The sequence below is a fragment of the Columba livia genome, chromosome 1 (assembly GCF_036013475.1).
Source record: "Columba livia isolate bColLiv1 breed racing homer chromosome 1, bColLiv1.pat.W.v2, whole genome shotgun sequence".
NCBI lineage: Eukaryota > Metazoa > Chordata > Aves > Columbiformes > Columbidae > Columba > Columba livia.
Genome location: NC_088602.1, coordinates 171,034,901 through 171,060,461, shown reverse-complemented (window position 1 = coordinate 171,060,461; position 25,561 = coordinate 171,034,901). Strand labels below are relative to the sequence as shown.

Here is a 25,561-nt window from a genome sequence, read left to right as displayed (position 1 = left end):
CTCAAAGGCACCTTTGTGTTCCAGCCCTCATTCATGCAGCTTAATGTCCACAAGAGTATTACTGAAACATTTCCTAGAATCAGAAGGAAACTTTCAAATTGTTGGTATTTCCAGTTCTGTCTCTCCCCTTCTAGGAAGCCAACTTGACTGCTGTTTTAATCTTACACTCTAATATTTTAAGTGTCATACTATAAGAGGTCTGCTGTTCTGCTGAAATTCTACTTTTTTTAGCACTTTAAAGACTACATATATCACATGCACAACACTTCTATGAATGCCACACTGTGTCAATCTGTCCAGTTTGTGCTTCTTATGGATAAAACCCTCCCTTTTCTCAATTATTCCCTTTGAGTCTTCATCAGTTTGAAGCCCCTGCCCTCAAAACTGGGATACCTAATGCAAGCTGCTTTCTCCCTTTTTGTATGACCTGCTGTTACGGTGAAAAAATGGGACAAAAAGTAAAAGCAGGAAAGAAAACAGACTATGAGTAGAAGGGAGTTGTCAAACTAAAGGTAAGGGACTATCTACTGTAACTGGCAGATGTTAGGAAGCAGCTTCGCTAGACAGGCAGTCTGGGGCTCTGCAATCAGCTCTGTCCATGTGCTGCGGAGGCTGCACACGCCCTGGCGCCCGCGGGCTTCGCATCCTCACAACAGCAATGTCCCCATCCTCATCACAGGCTCAGCCTCTCACGGAATCTATTACTAGTTTTTAAATGTGACTTGAATAAAGCTTACTTTGCCAGGTCTGAACAAGGTCTCAGGAATCTTCTTTTGCACTACATCACAGAAAAAACTTCCATCACTGATGATATTCGGTCTTCTATAATAATACTAACAAAGGGCTTGAAAACCTCTAACATGCATTAACAATGTTAGGAAACATTTTTAAGACTTTCTCACTATTAAAAAAGAATCATTTTGATTGCATGATGGAACAGAAACAGTACAAGATGCCATAAAATACCTTTAGGAACAGAGATTCAGTAAAGGTCAACCTGAGGCACAAACTCCTATCCTCCACAACGTCATGCAATCACATAATATTTATTTAGTCCAGAAGATATATACATTAACTGAAAACAGGAAGAATATATTTTTCTCCTTCAATTTATTTACTTATGTTTTAATCTTTGCTTTTCATCAGGAGAGCTTAAATTGCTGGTGCCGTGAGCAAATGCTTTCTGTTTTCATGCCTCCGATGGAACAACACTTACTTTGAATATCTCACAGGGACCTCAACTTGAGCAACACGGCCAGTAGAACAGCCACCAAAAAAGGCATTTCATTAATAACAAGAGTAAGAAAAGACAGGAGATGCTTCAATTAATTACATCATTGATAACTTAAGACATATTGCATATTTCCTGTCATTAATGTACTATAACTACAGGACTATCAAAATTACTATTACAATAATATTTCTTAACAGCACTGTAAAGTGCTTAGATCTAAGTGCTATGTTCTCAGCAAAGCCACTGAAAATAATTCCATGGGCAAACCTTGTTAACAAAACACATTGACAGATGAGGCCTTCAAACTCTACCTCGATCCAGAGAAAAAAACAGATTCATTTGATTAAATTTTTACTGGAAGCCTTTAAAGGAAGCATTTTCAGTTTCAGCTGGCATCTACTCCTCCACATGCAGGAACTCAAGAGAACGATACACCAGCTGCCAACTAGAGGCTACAACACAACCACATAAAACTCCATAATGGTGGTACATATCCACAAAACCATCTCCAGCAGAAGGAATGAAGTCCCATCTCCAAATAAGTGCTCCATAACAGTCACAAATTACACACACTTACAGTGTTTACCAACACACACAAAAACATCTAAAGCCTTCCCCATTTATTCAAAGGAAAGGTAAGATTCTGGCACAGCTTCCACTGCTTCAGTGTCACACCTACACTCCTCACTACATGTGCACCCAGTTCTAGCAATAAAGCTTCATGATTCTCCTCAAGTATTTATAGGTTGTAGCTGTAGAGCCATCTAAGCACATCCATCTAGACATTACAGGCTACGGTCACTAAGCTAAGCAGTTTCCCTCTGCTCCAGCACTTTTGTTCCTTCACCCATAGCCTTCAACCTGGTGGGAACAAAGGAAGCACATTACAAGCTTGTGGGGCTGATAAAGAAACAGCCTCACATATGAAATCACTGCACGTGAGCCATGAATACAGAGAAGTAGCAGATCCTCTTCAACATACCTCAGACTTACTTGTGACACATCTGAAGTTGTTTCTCTTTCAACCTTACCTTCTTCATGTGAATTTATTTTTAAGCATATCTACAATGCAGATTCTGTTTATTGCTTAACCATCTGAAACAGCCTCGTAGAACAACTTTGTTAACACAGGAGTTCCTCAAAATATGGAGCTACTGCATTCTGATCCTACTGTGAGCAACATTATTAAATGGTAATCAACAGCACGTAAGCATCTTTCAATGGTTCCTGCATGTATTATATATGAGACCACCCCCAACCATTCCTGATTAACAGGGTTCATCAGTCCTCCCACACCAAGATTACTGTGTGAAATGATCTTCTGCAACATACTGTACTAGTTTTCTTTTAAAGCCATATAAATCTTTAAAACTTTTTTTTGTCCCAATTATTCAAGACTGGACAAATACAGAATGGTTGCCCAGATTTTCCCCACATAACACTGATGCCAGCACAGTAGCACCGCACTACCAACAGACAGCTCAAAAAGAAGGGAGCTGAAAACCAAAACACTGAGGGTATGCTTAATTCTTAACGATAAGCCTATAAAGGAGCAAACAAAACCAGCATCGCTTGATCCTGCAGGAGGCAAGTGAGGTCTTTCTGCTTCGTTAAATTTTCTTTAGATTTGGGTTGACTACTGCGACCCATCTGTGCAGAGAAGTCTCAGGCAGCAGTCAAATGCAATATATTTTCAGTGATCTGTCAAAGACCTCTCACTTCCTAGCACGCTTATCAGGAAAGAAAATGTAGCTACAGGCAGGTGACAAACAGTAAGACAGCATTTTCTATAGTCAAAAAATGTACATGAACAAGTGAGGTTTTCGTAGTGTCCAGGCTTCTGATTAAAATAGACTCACTTGCTAAATGCTGTGCAAATAACAGATATACATACATCTCCATAGACATTTCTAGTCACAACTCATGCGAAAGGCAAAAATTACCATTTTTATCCTTCCCTCACCGTATCTTCTCACAACCAAAAAACCCCACCAAGTCAGAACTTGAGTACAAGCAACTCAGTGGCATAATTTGTAAGAATCCTCAGGATCTGAATTAAGCCTGAAATACAGGAAAAAAAGATTTCCACATACTCAGTATCATTTCCACACTCAAGGCCAAGTTGCTAACCCTCATTTCTGCAGGTGCACAGTTATTACTTGCACACCTGAGCAACAGCTGAGAATAGACTGATCCTGTTTCAGTTTTGAAGGAACGTTACCCTATCTGCAGCTTTTAAGAGAAGGCAAATCAGCTATGCCACCAGCAGATGAACTTAACAATCAAACCTAAGACTGCATTCAATGAAGTAACAGTTCTAACTTATTTGTTCTACATTTGGTGCCTTTTTAAAACAAAAGGCAAACTAGTTTTAGTTTTCAGCCTTATGTGTGATATTGAAGTAAACCAATATAGCCATCACTTCAAAAGGTCACCAGTTTGTACGACCAATAAACCTCACTGCTCACTTCTTTCAGGAAGTTCTGCTTGCCCTGAACTGCAAACAGATTTTCTCCATACCCCTCTGTAAAGCTGTTTCAGATCCTGCTACATTAGAAGTTACTTTTGCCCACTACAAATAAACAGAATTATCTAAGACATGGGAAATTGAAACTGCCTTATCCACCACTGCACTTCTATCAGATCTGGCTCACCAAGACTTCATAGTTTATTCTATCAAAGAAGCCTTACTACACCACTCCAAGTTTAAATAGTATACAATTAATTTTCAATGAGAGTGCCAGAACCTGTTGAAGTAGGTAAACTGTGACATTAAAGCCAGAATACTATGTTACTGAACACCGAATTTTACATTCTAAAAAAACCATGACATGTCTTAAAAACACCCATATGTAGTTGTTATACAAGTTTCAGTGTCTATTAGCAACATGTCTTGCAAAACGGTGCCAACACTGGCCTTAACATCAAAACTGCATTTTGTTAGGCCCAATGAAAAACTTCATCAGATTCCTCAAGTGAGCTAAAGCCTGGCCAAGTGGATTGTCACTAGTTCCCATCGCCTCACTGAGACACTTCATTGTCTTTATCAAAACGTTTGTACGCATTTTCAGAAAGTCAGTATGTACAAACTGAAATCCAAAGAATTAAGGAAACGTTTCTCTCCAAACGGGTGAAGAACAGACGGGTGTGGCAGAAGGGCCAGAGTGAGCTTTGTCAGCTGAGAGGGGAACGCTCTGCTCTGGGGATTATTGTACTACATAAGATCCACATTCACTTCTCATTTCATATATTTCCCTAAGTGCCCACAGAAAATTTTGCTAAGCCTGAGTCATTGCATCTTCCTGTCTCACAGGGGAGATGTGAACAGACGTATTCAGAGTATTCAACTGCTGTAATAAAAGGCCCCATATAAACAAACAATAACAACAAAATAATAATCAGAATTTTGTGTGTGGATATTATTTGACTGCTCATTTCTTCCCCCAGACCCAAAATATTTTTTTTTTTTAATTATTTGGATAACACCACATTAAAAATACCGCATGAACAGAACTAAAATACCATCCCCACTTCAGCTCTTCACTTGGAGCAAAATGTAATGTTAAATTCATATTCCTAAACATGAAGAAAAGTTTTTTAACGCAAGCAAAATTTTGTTGTAAGCGGGTATTAAAGTTGTGGTGTTATGAAAACACGTATTTCTAGAAATATAACTAACAATCAAAGTTCAGCAGAATTTTATGTGGTTCTGTTCACCTGATTTTATCATTGTCATTGGTTCTCAGTCTCAATCGACAGCACAGATGCATTTAAATGGCTTTTAAAAATCCACCAACAAATTGCTGAAAGTCATCCATCTACTTTTTTTTTTTTTTTTAATCAGATACCATTATTTTAATAAGAACCTAGGCAAATCAGTCAGATTCCATTTTATGTCAAAGATTAAACCAACAATTTTGGTGTCACATATAGGGTCAGTCCTCTATGCACTAGCTTTCCTCCACAGCGCTAACACGGTCATTCATGCAGCAAGCCAGATCAGGACACCGATACAGTTGAGAAACAATTCTGCAAAAGAAAAGCCATTTCTGAACTGACAGATCCATTCACTGTATCATCACACAAACATCTGCACCAGCAAAACAGACACAGCAGGAACTGCTTAAGTGGCATGGCTACTGAAGTGCACTAGAAATGAGAAGTTCATATGTAAAAGGCTCTTCATTTTTACACAACAGTCAAACAACCCTTCTCACCATCAAAGTGAAAATTATACCGAACCCTCTGCTCTTCATTTATTTTCTCCAAGCTGCAGATCAGTTGATTGCACATCCTAACCCAATTTAGGTTGATGCAAAAGTAATTGTGGTTTTGGACTGTGAACTTTGAATCATTATGACAAGGCTCAAACACATCTTTATTAATCAAAATAGGATAGGAACCATTACAATCAACACATTTTTGCCAACGAGAAATAAGTGTGTTTATTCCTGTAGCATAAAAAAAAAAAATCTATGCATCGGGATTTGATAAACTCTTGGAAAGCATATTCTGCATCCTGCTGGTTGTGGGAGCTTTTTCCCTCCAAAAAAGTTGCCAGGATGCTTGTAGAAGTGTAGTTGGCAAGAGGTCAGGTGAGTATGGCAGATGAGGCAAAACTTTGTAGCCCAATTCACTCAACTTTTGAAGCACTGGTTGTGTGACGCGTTGTTGGGCATTGTTGTGGAGAAGAACCAGGCCCTTTCTGTTGACTGATGCTGGCTGCAGGTGCTGCGGTTTTTGGTGCATCCCACTAATTTGCTAAGCAGACTTCTCAGATGCAATGGTTTTACTGGGATCCAGAAAGCTGTAGTGGATCAGAGCAACAGCAGATCACCACACAGTGACTGTGACCTTTTTTGGTGCAAGTTTGGCTTTGAGCAGTGCTTTGGAGGTTCTTCTCGGTCCATCCACTGAGTTGTCACTGGTTGTCGTATGAAATCAACTTTTTGTCGCATGTCACAATCCAATCAAGAAATGGAACGTTGTTGTTGTGTTTAATAAGACAGTAACACTTCAAAAGGATGATATTTTTTTTGTTTTTGGTCAGCTCATGAGGCACCCAACTATCAAGCTTTTTCACCTTTTCAATTTGCTTCAAATGCCAAATGACCATAGAATGGTTGACATTAAGTTGTTTGGCAGCTTCTCACGCAGCTGTAAGAGGATCAGCTTTGATGATTGCTCTCAGTTGGTTGTTGTCAACTTCCAATGGCCGGCCACTATGCTCCTCATCTTCAAGGTTCTCATCGCCTTTGCGAAACTTCTTGACCCACCACCGCACTGTACATTGGTTAGCAGTTCCTGGCCCAAACGTGTTGTTGATGTTTTAGGTTGTTTCCACTGCTTTGCAACCCATTTTGAACTCAAACAAGAAAATTGCTCAAATTTGCTTTTTGTCCAACATCATTTCCATAGTCTAAAACAAATATAAAATAAACAGCAAGTAATAACTCCGCAGCAAAAAAAAAAAAAAGTGAGAAAAGAGCATTAGAATTATGTATAACATAACCACGTTTAAGAACGTATTCCAATATCAAACAGCAAATTTCAACAATGCAAGAACTGCAATTACTTTCGCACCAACTTAATACTAGTTGGCCAAAAAGTTTAGCAGCTCATTATATCCCTCTTGTTGCAAATTCACCTGTGTCCACATCTCCATGTCCCCATACAGTCAAACATTATGATTGCTTCCACAACACAGTAAAATCTGAGCAACCATTTCAAGGACCACTCCTGATCCGCTCTCCACCTCCTCAGACATGTGAGACAGAAGGTTCAGCGGCATCACGACTCTCATCAAACCTTCACTTTTCAGTTATGGAACTGAAGACAGTGAAAATAAGTCAATTACTTATTGTAAGAGGAAAGCAGAAAAGAGTGAGCAGGGTTGCCAGGTTCTCCCTGTCCAAGCTCCCACTTCCGTTGCAGAAATTAATCCAGTACCACAAATACTTGGAACCACACAGCAGTGGGGAAAAAAATTAACATATTATTTTTAATTAACTTCTATAAATTGTTCATTCTAAGTATTAGCGCCTGCCTTTAAATTCTTTAACACATTATCTCTCCAAATTATGACAAGTCGCTAAGATGAATACTTAGGTCATATTTAATATTACCTGTAATACATGTCTTTCTTTTCTATTCAATGTAGTCTACACAATTAAGTCTTTTTATTCTGTTTTACAATGCCTGGTGCAATGAGCCTGTAACTAAGACTCCTGGGAACTCCTCAAGGCAAATGAGGTAAATTAACACAAAATCTCTATCAGTTATGTGCAAGTATTATTACAATACAGGTTACGCAATGTATACAAGAATTAAATCCATTGATTAGGATAAAACCATTGTTGAGGATATCACCTAGGTACTTCATACGCAATAACATTAACATCAGCTAGAAATACAACCTCGATCCACTTAAACTAACAAATAAAGAATTACCATCCAACTGCAGAAAAGCTGTACTCAAATTTATGTCCTCCAAACTTCTTACAGATAATATTTGTTCTTTTAAGATAACACAAGAAATTTAGCTATGCACTATACCACTCTCAAGTTTCACTAACCTATCAATTTAGCACTTCATCCCCCTGAAGTGACACATTTAAGAGCAATTTGGGTGTGGAAGGTCTGCAAATAGTGCTGCTATGGAAAACTTCAGACAAAAAAATACAGTCAAGGCCACATGATGCTTACTGATAAAATGTTAAGAGAAAATGAGGTTTTCCCCTCAAGTAAGAGAGAAATGGTTTAACTAAAAACAAAAACAAAACAAACAAACAAAAACCTCCAAGCATTTTTAAGATCTTCACATTAAAACAACGAACAACTTTTCCTTCCCTGACATTTCTCCTTGTCTCCTACAAGCTCTAACATCACTTTGCTCATTTCTTTGCCCTCTGGGTTCCACAGCCATCCACCTCACACCAGAGTCAGAAGTTGAAGCAGATCCATTCCAACAATTTAAGTGTTTTCTCCTAAGAGAGACTAAGACTACAGTCACAGAGAGACAGAGAAACAGTTCAGGTTAATACAAAATAACTTCACTTTAGTGATCCAACAAAAAGATTACTCCAGTGGCAGCACTGTTTTATGAAGTTCCTCCCGCACCTCCTACCTTGCCATTCCCAAGACTCTCGTTCCCACCCCAGCACTGCAGGTTTTTCTTTGCATTTTTCAGATTGGACTAGTTTCTTGAATTATTTCATTGCACATCTCTCCATTGTAGTTACACTGGCACAACCAGAGAGACGACAGAGAAGAGGTAGCACACTGCAGCGTTGGAGCAAACAACTAGGAACTCCTTAAGTTTGTACTTTTTGAAATTCCTGTATCACTAAAGCACTTAACTGGTTCACTTTCACCAGCTTCCCCATGAAGTCAATGAAAGCCTTCCAGAAGGCCTCTTCCCATGTCAATTTTATAAGGTGACTAAACTTCTAATACACCTAATTTAAATGTCTGAAATTATATGGTATAAACCCAGGCCACCGTAACCAACAGACATGCCACTGTACCCTGGTACTCTAAATTGCAGACACCGTGCTTCTAAGTTCTGCTGCTCCAGCCAAAGGCACAGTGAATGACAAACAGGAGTCACACCACACCATAGAAACAAAATTAATTCTAACAAGCATACGCAGTTCACAGAAGTCAACAAGCTACAATGCAGACCCTCTTAAAACTGGGGCCTAAAGCCTTCTCCTCCACAAGCAGATTTTAGTGCCACCACAGTGATAACGTCAGGCAGTGTTTGAGATTGGTGATGGAGACACACTTGAAAAGCTGATGGATGAAAGTTCCACGGTATGAATTCCATCCTGTATCCTAGAGCATATATCCTGAAGAAAGTCAACAGCTGAAAGTAAAGATTGTGATTCTGTGTAATTCAGCACCAAAGAAAAAAGAATACATATATAAATACAGATTAATGGAAGATAACAAAGACACTGAACTCTTGAGCATATTTTATTTGGAAATGCTAGAGTTAAGACTCCAAAGTAAGACAGAGGGAGCTTTGGATGGCTCACTACTCTGAGAATCAGCCCAGCATTCTGTTAAACTTAAGCTCCTGCCGTCACTGATCCTGTACATCAGAGAGGAGAAAAAACAAAACTAGAAGATTCCAGTGTTTCTTTCTCCACCCTGCCTCCCCTCAAGAGGACACTAAATAGAGACAATTAACAGAAACCATACATGACAGATTATATATAATCATTCCATAATGCTAATGTATTCCTAGAGTTCTATTACAAGAACATAAGTATGAGATGCCGTTTCCTCCCTTGCTCCAAAACATCCAAAGAAAAACGGAAAGGTTTGCTGCACCATTTCAGCTAGAAAAGTGACAAAAACCCAAGTCATTGACTTTTACCTTGATTATTGCTCCTGCTTTAAATTCTTCATTTCTTGGTAACCAAGTGGGCAAAAGGTTCTCACTCTTTAGCTTATTTCAGAAGGGCAATATACACATGGAGCTAATAAGGAAAAACTTCAGGAGTAAACACAGCCTAACAAAGTCTTTATCAGCACTACAGTTCTGTGGATAAGCAAGAAGTTTACTTCCTAATTCCTCACCCTGTCCGTATTTAGGAGCTTCCTGACCCTGTTTCTCATTAAGCTAAGATATGTGCTTTCCCCAGTGAGCTTGATCCAGATTCACTCAACTCATCTTTTTCCACCAACTTTGATGGGCTTTTCATTAGACTGTACTATATATATATATATATATATATATATATATGTATGTATATGTAGTTCATCTCTTCTCCTCTTGCTGGTTTTACACACCCCTTATTTCTGAAGGCCAAAAGACAAGGAAACAAACAAAATTAACTTCTATGACAAGTCAAATTTCTATATCCTAAGTGCAGGATACTACCATAACTAAAAAACAACCACCACCACACAAAAAATAGCACTACCAACACCACAAACAAAAACCAAAACATACACTCAACTGAGAAGTTCTCAAGAACAGTTTTGTCTCTGATGACTGGGCTACGACAAGCATAGCCAGCAGAAAAGAAACCCAGAGCAGAAGGCAAGACTCACCATGCGGCTCCCAAACTGTAATAAACACACTGCTGACTGAGGTCAGAAGTGCAGACCACCACCCTTCAGTGGACCTCCCTAGGTCAACATCAAAGCCAATCCTCTACCACAGCTGGAAACCAAACAATTCTGCGTCAGTGGCGTTCTCTTTATACGCCCCCACAGTAAATGCGAGATTAAGAAAGGCAAAGGAATAATATTTCTCGATTACAATATAGTGATGTGGAAGGAAATGGGATAAGGATAGCACAGTTCAGTTTTTTTTCCATGCAAAACAAACAGCATCACTTTGGAGCAATTATGCTCCTACTACTTCTACTCCCAGCAGCACAGAAGAGAATCTGCCACTCACTCAGCAATACCCCACAAATACAAAGACAATCTGCTACCACCTTCTGTAACAATTTTGCCCAACTCTTTTAATTCACTGCCTGCTAAGTGTCTATCATACTTTTCAAGACCTATCTAAATCGCCATTTTTATGTAGCAATATGCATAAGGTATGGTCAGGATCAAGAACATAGGAAAATCTGATGAGCACAACATTTCATCCAAATACGTTAGAGAAGGGAGAGAAAGAAAACCTCCTCACTTCCACATGCACAAAACGAGACTGGAAAAACTTAAGAGTGGCAAACCAAAGTGTGCACCATATGACAGAACACTGTTGACTTCACTTTTTTTTCTCCTTTGAATACAAGATGAGAAACAAAATACAGGATAATCATAAAATCATAGAATCATTTTGGTTGGAAAAAACCCTTAAGATCGCTGAGAGCAACCATTAACCTAACATTGCCAAGCGCATCTCTAAACCATGTCCACAAGAGCCACACCTACATGTCCTCTAAATATCTTCAGGGATGGTCACCCAATCACTTCCCTGGGCAGCCTGTTCTACCGCTTGATAACTCAGTAAAAAAGTTTTCCTAATATCCAACCTAGACCTCCACTGGCACAACCTGAGTCCGTTGCCTCTCATTCTATCATTTGTTATTTGGGAAAAGAGACTGACAGCCTCCTCACTACAACCTCCTTTCAGGCACTTGTAGAGGGCAATAAGGTCTCACCTCAGCCTCCTTTTCTCCAGGCTAAACAGCCCCACTTACCTCAGCTGTTCCTCATCAGACTTGTTTTCCAGAGCCCTCACCAGCTTCATCACCTTCCTCTGAACTCTCTCCAGCACCTCTGTGTCCTTCTTGTAGTGAGTGGCCCAAAACTGAACACAGGATTCAAGGTGCAGCCTCATCAGTGCCAAGTACAGTGGCACAATCACTTCTCTGGTACCTCTGGCCACACTATTTCTGATACAAGCCAGGATGATGCTGGCCTTCTTGGCCACCTGGGCACACTGCTGGCTCATGTTCAGCTGGCTGTCAACCAATACCCCCTGGAACTCTTCCACCAAGCAGCTTTCCAGTCACTCTTCCCCAAGTCTGTAGCATTGCATGGGTTTGTTGTGACCCAAGTGCAGGACCTGGCACTTGGCCTTGTTGAACCTCATACAACTGGCCTCAGCCCAACGATCCAGCCGGTCCAGATCCCTCTGTAGAGTCTCCCTACCTTCCAGCAGATCAACACTCCTGCTCAGCTTGGTGTCATCCGCAAACTTACTGAGGGTGCACTCAATCCCATCGTCCAGATCATTGATACAGAGATTAAACAGAACTGGCCCCAATACTGAGCCATGGGAAATACCACTTGTGACCAGCCACCACCTGGATATGGCTCCATTCCCCACAACTTCTCAGGCCCGGCCACCCAGCCAGTTCTTTACCCAGCAAAGGGTACACCTGTCCAAGCCATGAGTAGCCAGTTTCTCCAGGCAAATGCTGTGGGAAACAGCGTCAAAGGCTTTACTAAAGTCTAGGTAAGCAACGTCCACAGCCTTTCACTCATCCACTAAGCCAGTCACCTTGTCACAGAAGATCAGGTTGGTTAAGCAAGACCTGCCTTTCATAAACCCATGCTGACTGGGCCTGATCACCTTGTTGTCCTGAATGTGCCACATGATGACACTCAGGATGATCTGTTCCATGACCTTCCCTGGCATCAAGGTCAGACTGACAGGCCTGTAGTTCCCCTGATCCTCCCTCTGGTCCTTCTTGTAGACAGACATCACATTTGCTCCTCCAGTCAACTGGGACCTCTCCGTTTAGCCAGGACTGCTGACAAATGACATAAAGTTGTTTGGGTGAGCACCTCCACCAGCTCCCTCAGTATCTTTGGGTGGATCTCATTCAGCCCTATTGACCTGTGTGTGTCTTTGGTGTAGTAGGTCACCAACCATTTCCCCTTGGATTATTTGGGCTTCACTCTGCCCCCTGTCCCTGTCTTCCAGCTCACGGGGCTTGGTACCCAGAAAAAAAATGGTCTTACTATGAAAGACTGAGGCAAAGAAGGCATTGAGTACCTCAGCCTTTTCCTCATCCTTTGTCACTATATTTCCCCCCACATCTACTAAAGGATGGACATTTCCTTAGCCCTTCTTTTGTTGCCAATGTATTTATAGAAATATTTTTGTCGCCTTTTACAGCAGTAGCCAGATTAAGCTCTAGCTTGGCTTTGGCCCTTCTAATTTTCTCCCCACATAACCTCATTACACTTTTGTAGTCCCTCCTGAGTTGCCTGCCCCTTCTTTCAAAGGTCACAAACTCTCCTTTGTTTTTTTCCCCCAAGTGCAGCCAAAGCTCTCCGTTCAGCCAGGCCAACCTTCCTCCCTTCACGCAGGGACAGCCTGCTCCTGTGCCTTACAGATTTCCTTCTTGAAGAATGTCCAGCTTTCCAGGACTCCTTTGCCCTTCAGAACAGCCTTCTCCCAAGGGACTCTAAACAGGCCGAAGTCTGCCCTGCAGAAATCCACCACAGCAGTTCTGCTGAGCCCACTCTTCTCTGAGGACAAGGACTCTATCATCTTGTGATCGCTGTGCCCAAGGTGGCCTCCAACCACCACACCACCCACAAGTCCTTCTCTGTTTGCAAACAACAGACCCAGCAGGGCACCTTTCCCAGCTGGCTCACCCACCAGCTGTGTCAGGAATTTGTCTTCTGCACACTCCAGGAACCTCCCGGGCTGTTTCCTCTCTGCCGTGTTGTATTTCTAGCAGACAATATAATAATGCTGATCATGCAGCATTCACTAAATTTATCAGATAACCATTTATATCAATTTTAAAAAATACCACATACAGTGTCCATGCTATTCCAGATTTTCTACTCATAGAAAACACTGTTTGACAAGTCAAATCGCATGGAAATCCAAGTGTATCCAGGCATGTGACCAAAGGTAACAGCAAACTGTAGATATTGAATTGGAAGCTGATTAACAACACTTCATTATAGCGTACAATGGTTTATTCCTTTACGTTCTGGCAGGTGTGACAGCACATATTTTTCTTTCAGTTAGTAAGTTTTAGGTATGTTTTTCATAGTCATTAGTGCTGTTGTATATGGCGACAAGCCATCTATAGAGTCAGCTCTGCCAGTACCTAATCTCTAGTTCAGTTAAAAGCTATTACCAAGACAGAGTTTGCAGCACATATTTTCACAGGAAAAGTGATACAAACAATTCTCCCAATAAACTGTGTTAAAGCTTGTACCATAGTAGCTCCCCATACAATTTCTAGCTAAGCACTGAGCTCTTATCAGAACTCATCAGAGGGTTCTGTTGCAATTCACTTGCAATTAGATGACTGAGTTCATACTAGTAAAGTACTCTGAAATAAATCATCATATTCCAGCACAGAATACATAATGATTCCATATGCAGTTATTAGCATGAATGCAGACGTGCTGTGTGCTTACAAAGAAGTGGGGGGGGAAAGTCAATTTTCTGGCCTTTTTTGTATTTGTTGCATCACAATGCAGGCAAGAAATACTCAGCTTCTCAGAGAACAGATCACATCTCAAAGGGACTCAAGCCAAGGCTTTCAGACAAAGAACCTGGTAACACTTTTTCCATTCTTCCAATATTATCACCAGTTACAAACATCATGCTAAAAAGAGGAAACACAAAGAGCACTGGGAAAGCACATGCTTATTCAGTGTCACCAGGTCGGGGCAACAAGAGGATGCTTGCACTTTCTTCTACCACTTCTTAACTTTGTTCTTGAGGAATCACTACACAAGAGGAAAAAAAAAAAAAAAAAACAAAACCGGAGTTTTACTGCAACATGAATGCTTTGTTGTATCCAGGTCAAGACTGGAATTTTGACTGCTTGTGCTGTTCACAAATACAGCACAAAAAATTTCAAGACCTGGTAAAAATTTAATTTTCGTATTTTTCTTTTGTCCTTAAAGGTAAATAGGCAGCTTATCACAGACTCTAGAACACCCTGAACTAATCTTATCCTCCAACAGGTCTAAACAGAATCTGCTTTTGCTTACACATCAGCCTCAACTTTTGAGTCTTTGTGTTTGGCTTTTTTTCCCCCCCTCTCCTCTTAAAAAAATGAAAGGAAACCCATGTCCCTGCATAGTAAAGAAAATCATATGCTTTTCCAAGTGTCCCAAAACAAACCCACACACAACTTCATGGTAAACACTGGTTGAAAGGTTCAGCTGAAGAAATCAAGGAGTGGTATAGCAAGACACTACTGTGACACAGATGCACCAGCAGTGCTGTACCCAGCTGTAAGACAGAATCCTTCATTTTTCCAGTCAGTCAAGACTGAAGTCTAGTCAAGAATGGTAAGGGAGAGGACCCAGGTCAGAAAAATAACAGTACCAACTTTATTTTTTTAATAGGAGTTTGACAGAAACAGAACCGCACCTTAGAATCCCATTACCAGAATACAATAGCTTCTCCTGTATGATTTTGGAGAAGTACCAACCTCTGTTTACATTATGTTTGTGTCCTCTATCAGTATCACTAAAGCGTTCTAAAAAATTTTATCTAGCATATCAACACTATTAGAAACAGTTAAAAATACTTAAGACTACCTTTATCTTTTATTTTAGAAGTCCAAAAGCTAAACCAGAAATTAATTTATTTTTTTTTTTTGAGACAGACATATCTCACCAAAAACAGTCAAGATAAAACACCTTTTGCTATCAGACTGCAGTTTAATTACTTGAATAGGAAGAGTTGGTTGGTCTCAGTCCAGTCTCTGCCAACAAATCAGCACATTAGTTGGCTCTTCAGAGACTGTCATACATAATCTTTCCTGTCTTGGAGGCCAATCGCAGGATTAAGTAACACAAATTCTCACACAGCCAGTGAAGGTACACACTGAAGCCTGAGAAGCTAGTGCTGCCAAAAACATTTCTAAATCTTTGGAAGTTATACGAACTCAGGTTCCAAAAACATTAGTCTTAATACCTTTCATAAGTATAAAATATAATTGAATAGAGTATGAAAAAATAAATGTATGTTTTAATTAAAAAGCTACCCCACCCAAATGGATATCTGGCATACCCTGTGTCAAAAGGCAAGATATGCATAAGCCAGCTATAAACTCTTAAATATACCCTTATCTCAAATTATATGGAAACCAAGCAAGCAGCATGAAATTATTCAAGTTTATTACATGTTATGCCCACATTCTAGATAGCAACCTGCCAAGCTGGTAGAGTAACAACAGGATTGTGCAGTACAATTCCTACAAAGGGACCCTCCTAAGAGCAGCATTATTGCCATTTTGCTGTGCTTCATGGGTGGTTTAGTTAAACATGACCTAAAAAGGAAGGGAGAAAGGGGGTATGCAATGATTTTCCTTTTAACACTCTACCAAGAGCCCAAAAAGACTTCTTTACACACATTTCCACAACACAAAAAGGAAGAGGGGTGGAAAAAACCGCCAAACTAAACATTTCACTCTTTTTCCTACAGACTTTAAACAGGTATCAATCATAGACAGCACTATATTAAGAACGTTTTTACTTATACTGCTTGAAGTCTTTACATTTAATCTGAGTAGCCTTTAAAGTGTAGTAAAGAAGTACTTATTATCTCCCCAGTTCTTCAGTTGAAGGTTAAGAAAACCTATTCTGACAATAGAGGGCCTCTTCACAACTAATACACAAACAGTTTTCTGGTTCATTTGCATAACCTTCAGATTTTATTAATGCATTATAGAAACAGATTAACTCATTTAACAAAAATTAACCTCAAGCCTTCTTTATGAAACATTAATAACTAAAAAAAGGTTCAAAAAAGAAAATATTTCCTAACCTCCTGTTAAAGACACTCACAACCAAGCTGTTCCTGGTGCTTTCATACAGCGTACTACGCTTAACCTGCCCCAGGCTGCAAAGGTACATTAAAGCACCCATTTTCAGCAAAAATGCAGGTTTCATCAATCCCAAAGCCTCTGGAATTTGATTTAGAGATCAAAGCCTGAATTGTGTCGAAACATGTACTATTCTACTGCAGGGATGCTAACACATTTGAAACTATGTAGTCTGAAGAATACCAAACTTTCAAGGAGTTCCAAAAACCTCCCCTAGACATTTAAGACTATTAACACAAAGCTCAAAAGTCTGCTTTTCTGAGGTCATTCCCAAAACTATAAACAAAAATGTACAGTAGCAAGTCATGCTTTTGATGTAAAAGGTGTTGACATACTCCCACTCACAAAGCATAGTAGTTTGCTTACTAATTTAACCAGAAAACACAAAAATAGGCATTTCATGTTCCAGCAATTTACAGAAATGAGCAAACAATATTCTCCCCTCCTCATAACATCAACAAAGTTTAAGACACAGATAACTAAACTAATAAAAATTTATTTATTTACAGTAATTCTCTCTGCATTACACTAATGCAACTGCTTTTCTCTATACCAACAGAACCTAACAGAGAGACAACAGATAAAAAACACACAGCTTCAAACAGCTTAAAGTTAACTAATATGAAAGCCTATTTAAATATGTAGATTTAAGAAAAAAAACCCACACACATAGATTTCAGTCAAATAAAAGCTCACAAGTAAAATATTAAGTATTTCACACATACACTTAACCAAATGGACTTAGATGCACAATACTCATGCACAAACCTCAAAAACCAAAGTTACCTAACAAAAGGCAGTCTAGAAAACAGGGGCAAAACCCCCAGCTCTTCCTGACTTGAGCTCAACTAATATGCTATAACTCTAACCCAGAGCTTGGTGCATCTCCAACATCCAGTCACTTTATTGCTCTACAAAGACTGGGTAAAGGTGAGCCAACTACTACACACACACACCTATTGATCAGGAAGCATGCTAAAAACGATACAGTCCGAAGAATCATCCATGGATGAATCAACAGATGGCAACAAGTGATACAGATGTGAATTGCTTTCACAATGCTAACCTAATCATAGAAAGCTCTGAAACTGATCCTCAGTCCCCTCACAGGTATTTTTCCTTTCGTTTTCAAAGGAGGATTAAAAAAAAAAAAAGTGCAGGAAACAATACTGCAATTTAATCAGACTGCCTGCCCTTTTAAACACAGAAATCAAGGACTCTGATGGTGCCATATCTACCCACAGAGACCGTCACTTGTTGATTTACATACAAATGAGCTCCTGCTTTCAACTTAATAACAGAGTCCCAGTACCATCAGACAGCTCTGATGCATCGGCTAAGACACTCAGGTTACATAACCTTCTCTTATTCCTTCCTTGAAGGTAAGAAAAAATAACTTCCAACTGCAGCCCTAAACACAACTTCCAGCAAAGTAAGAGGCTATTAACAAAAGACGACCTGATCCTCACAACAGCCCAAACACACCGTATTCTTGTTATCTCTGCAAATAAAAAATGCTAGGTTAACCCTCCAGAACGAAAGAAACAAACAAAAACCACTATAAACCTCAGGTATTCACAACACATTCTGTCCATCTACTACAATTTGTGTGCGGGGTGCACTCATCTGACATTTTTAATCATTTACCCCTTAAACAGAGAAGTACCAATCCTCACATCGCAATAAAAACTTCACAGTTCTTGCAAAAGACCATTTTTTCAGGATGGGAAAACAGGTGGGCACCTCACTATGGCGCATGAGGGCCTCTTTAAACACACATAAACACAAGCTTTTTTTTCTCTCAAAAAACCAAACCAAACCTGGGGGAGGATTAAACCTCCTAATAATAGAACTTCCTAAGGGCCCTTCCGTAGCCAACACTTGCGCTCTAACCCACGGGTGAGACCCCCACACCCCTGCCGCACCACCAAGGGGGCCGCGGCCTCCCCAGAGAGGGGCTGGCGAGCCCTTCCGGGAGCACTCCCCTCCCCAGGCCTCCCCTGCACTCCGGCACCCCCCGGCACGGCCCGACCCGAGAGCGGGTGTCCCTTACCTGCGACCCTCCCCCCGCCGCCTTCCCCGGCGCCCCCCGCCGCCGCGGGAGGTGCGGGAGGTGCGGGGGGCTCAGCAGCGCGGGCGGCGGGCGGGCGCTGCGGGCCGGGGGCCGGGCCGGGGGGCCGGCGGGGGCCTGGGGGCGTCTCGTTCCATTCTCCCCTCACACACACACACACTCACACACACACACAGGAAATAACACGGGGTCAGCTGACCCCCGCCAGCCAATGGCGGCGGCCGCTGGGGAGCAGCGCGCGCCAGCGGGAACGGCGCGAGGCGGCGGGTCCCGTCCGGGCGAGGGAGCGGGGAGGGGGAGAGGCGCGCGCGCCTCTGTGCATGTGCGTGGCTGCGTGCGCGCGCGCGGCGGCGGGCGGAGGGGGGCGCGAGGCGGCCACCTCCCCTCCAGCCACGCGCCCGCTTAAAGGGGCCGCGCGCCGCAGCCCCAGGAGGGGGCGGTTGGTGCCGCCTCCGCCGCGGGGTCCGTCCCGCAGGCTGGGAGCGCGCGACGCCGCCGCGCGTGTCACCGGCCCCCCGCCGTGCGGCGGCCGCTCAGGACGAGCGCGGCCGGCGGCCCTCGGGCGGTGCGGGGGCAGAGCGGGGCAGCGCGCCGCGCCCACCCAGCAGCTGCCGGGCCCCCTTCGGCCTTCTCGGGGGAGGGACCGCGGCCGTTTCCATTTTAATCGTCTCATAAATCTTCCCCCAAGTTATTTTAAGAGCCGGATTTATTCCCTTTGGCCGCTTCTCCTCCCAGGCAGCAGCCAGGCAGCTGCGGCCGGAGAGCCCGGGAAGCCCCTTTAGCGGCCCGCAGCCCGCAGCACACCCTGAGCCCGCGGCCAGGCCGCACGCCGGGGCCGGGCGGGCCCCGAGCCGGCGGTGCCCGAGCGGAGCCGCGGGAAACAACATGGAGGCCGCGGGCGGCCCGGTGCGGGGAGCCGGCGGTGCGGGGAGCCGGCGGTGCGGGGAGCCGGCGGTGCGGGGAGCCGGCGGTGCGGGGAGCCGGCGGTGCGGGGAGCCGGCGGTGCGGGGGTCTGCTCCCCGCCGCACTGCATGGGAAATTGAAAACAGTTCTCCCAGCCCTCCCGCGTCCCCTGCCAGCCTTGAATTCGGGAGTTAACTATGCCCAATCTGCGCTGGAGAAACAAGCTTTTTTTGAAGAACGTTCACTAGCTTTTTTGGTTTTGATTTTTCAGAGTGAGGGGGCCAGGAGACTGGCAGAGGGGGCAGCTCGAGAGCAAGGATGCAGTGCCTGTCAAACCATCATCATCTAAGCCTGCATGTCAGCAAAGGAAGCTCCCAGTGACACTACAGCTTCCTCCATCTGCCACTCAGAGCAATTCACGTGAAAACGCAGAAGGCTGGCAGCCCAAGGAGCTCCAAGTGCTGGGCACAGACAGCTCGAGCATCATTCAAAACTTGTTTTGCCAGGAACTCTGCTGAGCAGATACAACAGTTTCGATAACTGTCCTGTTTCCCAAGCTTTGTTGCCCAGATCCTCACTGAGCACCATCTCCTGTAGGAAGCCTTATTCTGAGAGAAGGCCCCTGCTTATAGCTCATCCCAAAATGCAATGAACTGTGTTGTAAGCACAGCCAGCTGACAGCTTCACTGATGGCTCCCCAACAGGTGACTCGCTCTTTACAAAAAATAAATATAAAAAAACACATCTTGCACCACGCATTATCTGTCAAAAATAATTCGGAGACTGGCTGCAATTCCATGGAGATAAGACGTGGCAACAGTCTGGGGAAAACAACCAGAGCAGGCAAAAATTACATGCGCTCCTGCCATTTGTTTTTCAAGGTAACAGTTTGTGGGTGTCAGGGACTCCGCGGCTGCTGGCAGGAGCGCCCAGGAAGGGCTCATCTGCTTCTCCGCTCCTCTTTGGACTCGACACAAGTACGTGATGGCTTCTTTCAGAGGCAAAGCCTTCTGTGCTGATCTGTGCCTTATCTCCTTCAGATGAGATCACCGTGATGTGCTCCGCATTGGCCACCTGGGACCCGCAGCTGGAGCACAGGGGCAATGCTGTGCTGCTTGCTTTTCCTCTCGCGGCGCAGTTCATCCCCGCTCCTCGCAACACTTGTTGCCCATTTGCAAGTAGCGTTTAAGGCAGGGTGCTTCACTTACGGGAGCTGAAGGTCATCACTTCCTTCACCTGAAGAAGAAGCTCCGACAGCACATTTCACGGTGACAAACTGTGAGGTTGCTCCAGCAGCAAACAGCCTTAATCTTGTTGACTGCCGCGGCACGCGAAGGCCTTAGTTAGCTCAGCATTCCCTCTGGGGATCCAGCACTGTGATAAAAGCCCTAATGGGGTGGGGGAACTCAATATGGTTTTTATAATTTGATTTTCTATTATCTGTTTTCTGATTTTCAAGTGAAGCATCGAGGTCAATCCTTTGTGTAGATTTATAAAGTAGGAGTGCTTTGAGCGCTCTACCTTAAGTTAAACTTAAGGTAAAACTCTTTTATATATACAAACACGAGAACAGAGCTTACCTATATAAGCTTCCTATAGCAAGGGATTTTTTTAGCTAATGTACACAATGAAGTTGCAGCATAAACAGAAAAGGTTTTGTAAAATGCTCAAAAGCGCGTGATAAAACTCTAAGGACAGCTAACACTGACAAGTCAAAAATTTCTCAAAGGACCAAAAATAATTGGCATACTTAAATACCTGGATCTCTAGCCTGCTGCACAGCAGCATTTCCCATCTCCACTAATGACTACTTACAAGTGTTACAAGGCAAGTACAAGAGGAGTTGCTCTTTAAAATATTTAAAAGCTCAAAACTATATGGCTCATTTTAAAGGATTAAATGGCATTTAAAAAACCTTATGCTATAAATACATGCAAATGTCACACGACTGTCAGCTGTTGCACTACAATAGGCATCACCGGTAACACACAGGGTCATTGAAAGCGCAGAATGAAAACACAAGTTACCAGAACTATATTAGTTAAATACCACAAGCACAGGCAATATATCCTTTGCAGCTTTTGAAGTGATGCATCAGGCTTCAACATACAACCCTGCTGAGCTTAATGGAGAATTTAATTCTCTCCGAAACTAATTTTTTGCTGTCTGAAGACTCCAGATGAAAACCCACTGTCATTAGTACACCTTGTTCACATCACTGAGCTTTTCTTTGTCGCTGAACATTTCACTTTCCAGAAGAAATAAATTCAAACCTTCTGACCTGGCTATTCAGTGAGAACTACTTGACCACCATCAGTTACACCAAAAAAAGTTAGAAATAAAACATTGTTAGGACTAATGAAGAAAGTAACCCCATCGTGCTACTAGGGCTCTGATCCTCCAACCACACAAATCAAACATCCACGCAAGCAGTTCGAGTTTAGGGTAAAGCCATTGGTAATATCTATACGCTCTGAAAGCAACTTAGAAGCAAAGTACCCTTCACTTCTGAAAAGAAGAAAAAACCCAGGTATTTTAAGCCAAAAATGGTTACTTAGCAAAATAAATCCTTAAAAGATCAATTTCAAAATCAATGCAACAAACTAAACAGGTTTGCATGTAAATTTCCGACAAATACATTTCATCATCAAAGAGTAAATGCTATAAATTGAGCAGATGAGCTACGCCACAGTCATAAGAAAGACTGAAGTCTCTCTGCTTTCAGTGCAAGAAAATCAGCTCAACCATAATTATACAGAGCCACTATGGTACTATCACAACTGGAAAACTTCTAAACCCTACCCATTTTTCCCCACAGACACCTTCGCCCACCTCCAAACTACTTCCAAGGATTGAAGTGCAAACAAGGCAGAGACAGGCAGGAAAATGGTCTCAAGACTTGGAACCCTCCTCTGCGACGGATGCAAGCTTCTGGGCCAAATAATGCCCTTTGAGTTGCCCTCAGCGTTAGTGCTACTGCTCCTACCAGCTGTGGTCACACCACACAGCCAGCCAAGGCTGACTCTTCTGCTGCCCATCAGCTCCACAGTGGCAAAAGCAAACGTTTATGTTTTTCCCCCCTTATGCCTTAATGTAAGGCTTACCTTGCACATCCCTTCCCTCTCTCTCACAGATCCTGGAGAAAAAAGGTCCTTCTGACCACAAGAGGACTGACAAATGGAGATGGAGAGTCTCCTCCTGTCTCTGAGGTCACCACTTCTGATCTAGCCGTAATTCAGTAATTACTCAGTTCGTGTGGCTCTCCAGAAGCATCCATTAGCAGCTGGGGGAGGGGCGGAACTGAGGGGTGACACCATTCATGACCTCAGCCCATTCATCTCCACACAACCTCTGAGCTCCCTCTGCCTGGAAGGGGGGAGGCCAGCAAGCAATGCAGCTTGGGGGATGGAGAACAAGTTTGCAGGTAACATATGCTGGAAAGACTCTGAGCAATCCGGTGTTTGTTAGAGGAAAGATGATGTCTGAATGCAGCTGGTGGGGTCCTCTGAGAGATTTCTTCTTCTTTACAAAAGGTTTCACTGCTGGTGAAAAGCACTGAACTAGCAGCACCAGGAGCCTGAAGTCTCCGCAGAGTCAGGCATGCAGATTTCTCACAGGCACAGCACCTATCCCCTCAAAGTTTTACCCTTGTCCTAATCCTTTCCCCTCTTACACAATTTCACGTCATGCACAGGCTCGCCACTGCACATTTGCAGCTTTCATCTAAACGCACTCAGATGCTATGGGAATGGACATTAGAGACTAGCTTGAAGATAGATAATACAAAAGATGACAGCAAGATCAGGCACCTACAGGTCACACAACCAGGGACTGCAACTTATACTCACGGTGGGACAGCTACATCTTTAAGCAAGTGTAAAGCAAGGGCAGCGAGCCTGATTCTCTTTCTCCAAGAAAGACATCAGCATGGCTGCATTCATTAACATTTCCTACCTCTCCTCCCATCTAGCCCCAGGATTTCCTGTACTTTCCTCCTATTTCTTTTACACTTACTTCAGATAAAAAGTGTTACATCTGACCCTACACAAGGGAGAAGCAGTATCAGACATCTCCCAAGGAACTGCAGCAAAGACGGGGAGGGCTCTCCTCTCATTAATTCACTGATATTGAACTTTTCCCCTTCAGATAGCCAAAGGATCCATGTACTCGCTGGAAAGTACTGGACAGGCACAGATTCTCAGCCTACTGACTCTTGTGTCCTGAGCGCGTCATTTGGAAGCATCACCATAAGCCACAGTGTTAAATCCTACAGCCCAGTTTCTGCAAAGGAGCAACAACTGGAGTGCAAAACTTTGGAGTAGCTAAGGGAAGAAAAATGATAAGCTAAAGGTAGGTAGCGTGGATCACAGCAGGAGAAAAATTAAATCACCTATACGGGAGACAATTCTGTTCCATCTTTTAATACTGCAACACTTCTGTCCTCTCATCTTCCCATTACAAGGAGCTGATTCATGAAAATAAGATCTTTGTACCTTAAGACCTGCTCAGCTTCTTCTGCTTATTCCTTTTACCTCCTGCCAAAAAGCCGCTTCTGGCAGAATCGAAATAGTTGCTGTGAAAGTGATTGTGATGCTGCAGGGAAAGGAATCCAAGTCCAGTAACAAAAAGCAAGAAACAACAGAAGCTGGACTTTTGAGGAAACAGGAATCACATTTCCATGCAGATGTCGAAACTAATAAGGGTGGAAACTAAAATAGAAAGCCAAACAAATATGATACTCCAGAAAGACTGTCTCCAACAAGGCAGAAAAGGCCATCAATAAATCTCCATTATCTGAATTACTAAACATATCTAAATAAAAGGAGAAATTCAAATATTAGAAGAACTCATCTTTTTAAATGGCCTTACATAAAAACAACTCTGCCTTGCCTAAACACATTTACAGAAAAGGACTGGGGTTTTCTGCCGTTACTTCTGCTGGCCTTTTACAGAGGTTTAATTTGCTGGTGGCTTGGTTTGGGTTTTTTTTTTTCTGCCTACAACGAAGTGGGAATTTCCAGGCTTAACAAGCTTAAATCCCCATGACATATAGTCCCAAATTTTAGAGGCAACTAAGATTTTGATTCTTGCTTTGCTCCCTGTTGGTTTCCTCCCTGATGCATGCAATAGCTGTTCTGAATCTCAGCTGTTCCAACAGGAGGGAAAAAAAAGGTCCCTGAAGAAACCGCGTTAGTTCTTCCAGTCACCTTGCTCCTACCATGGTTCAGCACTCAGGCACGTGAAACAGCACATGAGAAGGGCTTGCAGCACCAAGAAGCAAACGCAGAGGGCATCAGACTGGACCAAAACTAAGACATCTTCTATGTCCATCCAGTAAGAAGGCTGTATTTATACTGGGTAGTAGTAATCTAAGGGTCCACTGAAGATACATGTTGCATGAAATCTCATTAACTTCTTGTCACAGAAACTGACTTCTGCTTTTCTGTGATGTATAGCGATGCTCTCTGGTCCCGATTCACCAGAGAGATTGGTTTATTAAAAATATTTTTAAAGTTCCACCATGGTTTACTTATGTATTTCCTAATGCTAACAAAACATGAAAAAAAAAATTCTTCAAACACAACTACTTTAATTACTTTCTATCTCGAGACTCATAAAAGTACATTCAACGCTCAAATCCTCTAATTCTAAATTTCCAATTACATTAATGTCTTATTTTAGTGCCCCGTGTTACTTTAAAGTTGTGCTCAAATCCACATCAGGATAGGGCACGTGAGAACACACAGAACTTGACATTAAACACAACATATTCAGCTATTTATAAGCACTACCTACACATTTGGAGGTGGGGGAAAGAAGCACACGTTCATTCAAGTCACCTAAACCAAGTGATGACAATGCCTTAAAAGCTATCAGGTAACGGAGGTAACCATCCCAGGTTAAGAAAATCAGCATTTAATTTTGTAAAGTCTATACAGACCCATCTTTACAGAGTCCAAGGAATGCAGTAAAATCCCAAGTAACTTGTTTCTACTTCAGGATTCAAGGGACTCTTCTAGTTGCCTACCGAAGTTCAGGTTCAAACTAACAAAGCCTCTG

At 42.5% G+C, this 25,561-nt stretch overlaps 1 protein-coding gene across 13 annotated transcripts in view; it reads right to left on the bottom strand.

The window, feature by feature from the left end:
* The window catches only part of TCF20 (transcription factor 20), a 131,481-nt gene that overhangs the window by 46,386 nt on the left and 59,534 nt on the right, over positions 1-25,561 (bottom strand). Inside the window, exon 1 of one of the 13 annotated variants that reach the window (XR_010468853.1) lies at positions 18,581-18,880. The exons of 11 other annotated variants lie outside the window; for them this stretch is intronic. The gene's annotated coding sequence lies outside the window, so the exon portion shown is untranslated. Of the gene's footprint in view, positions 1-18,580; positions 18,881-25,561 lie in introns of those variants that run through there. One more of the 13 variants, XM_065045489.1, reaches the window with a different exon arrangement.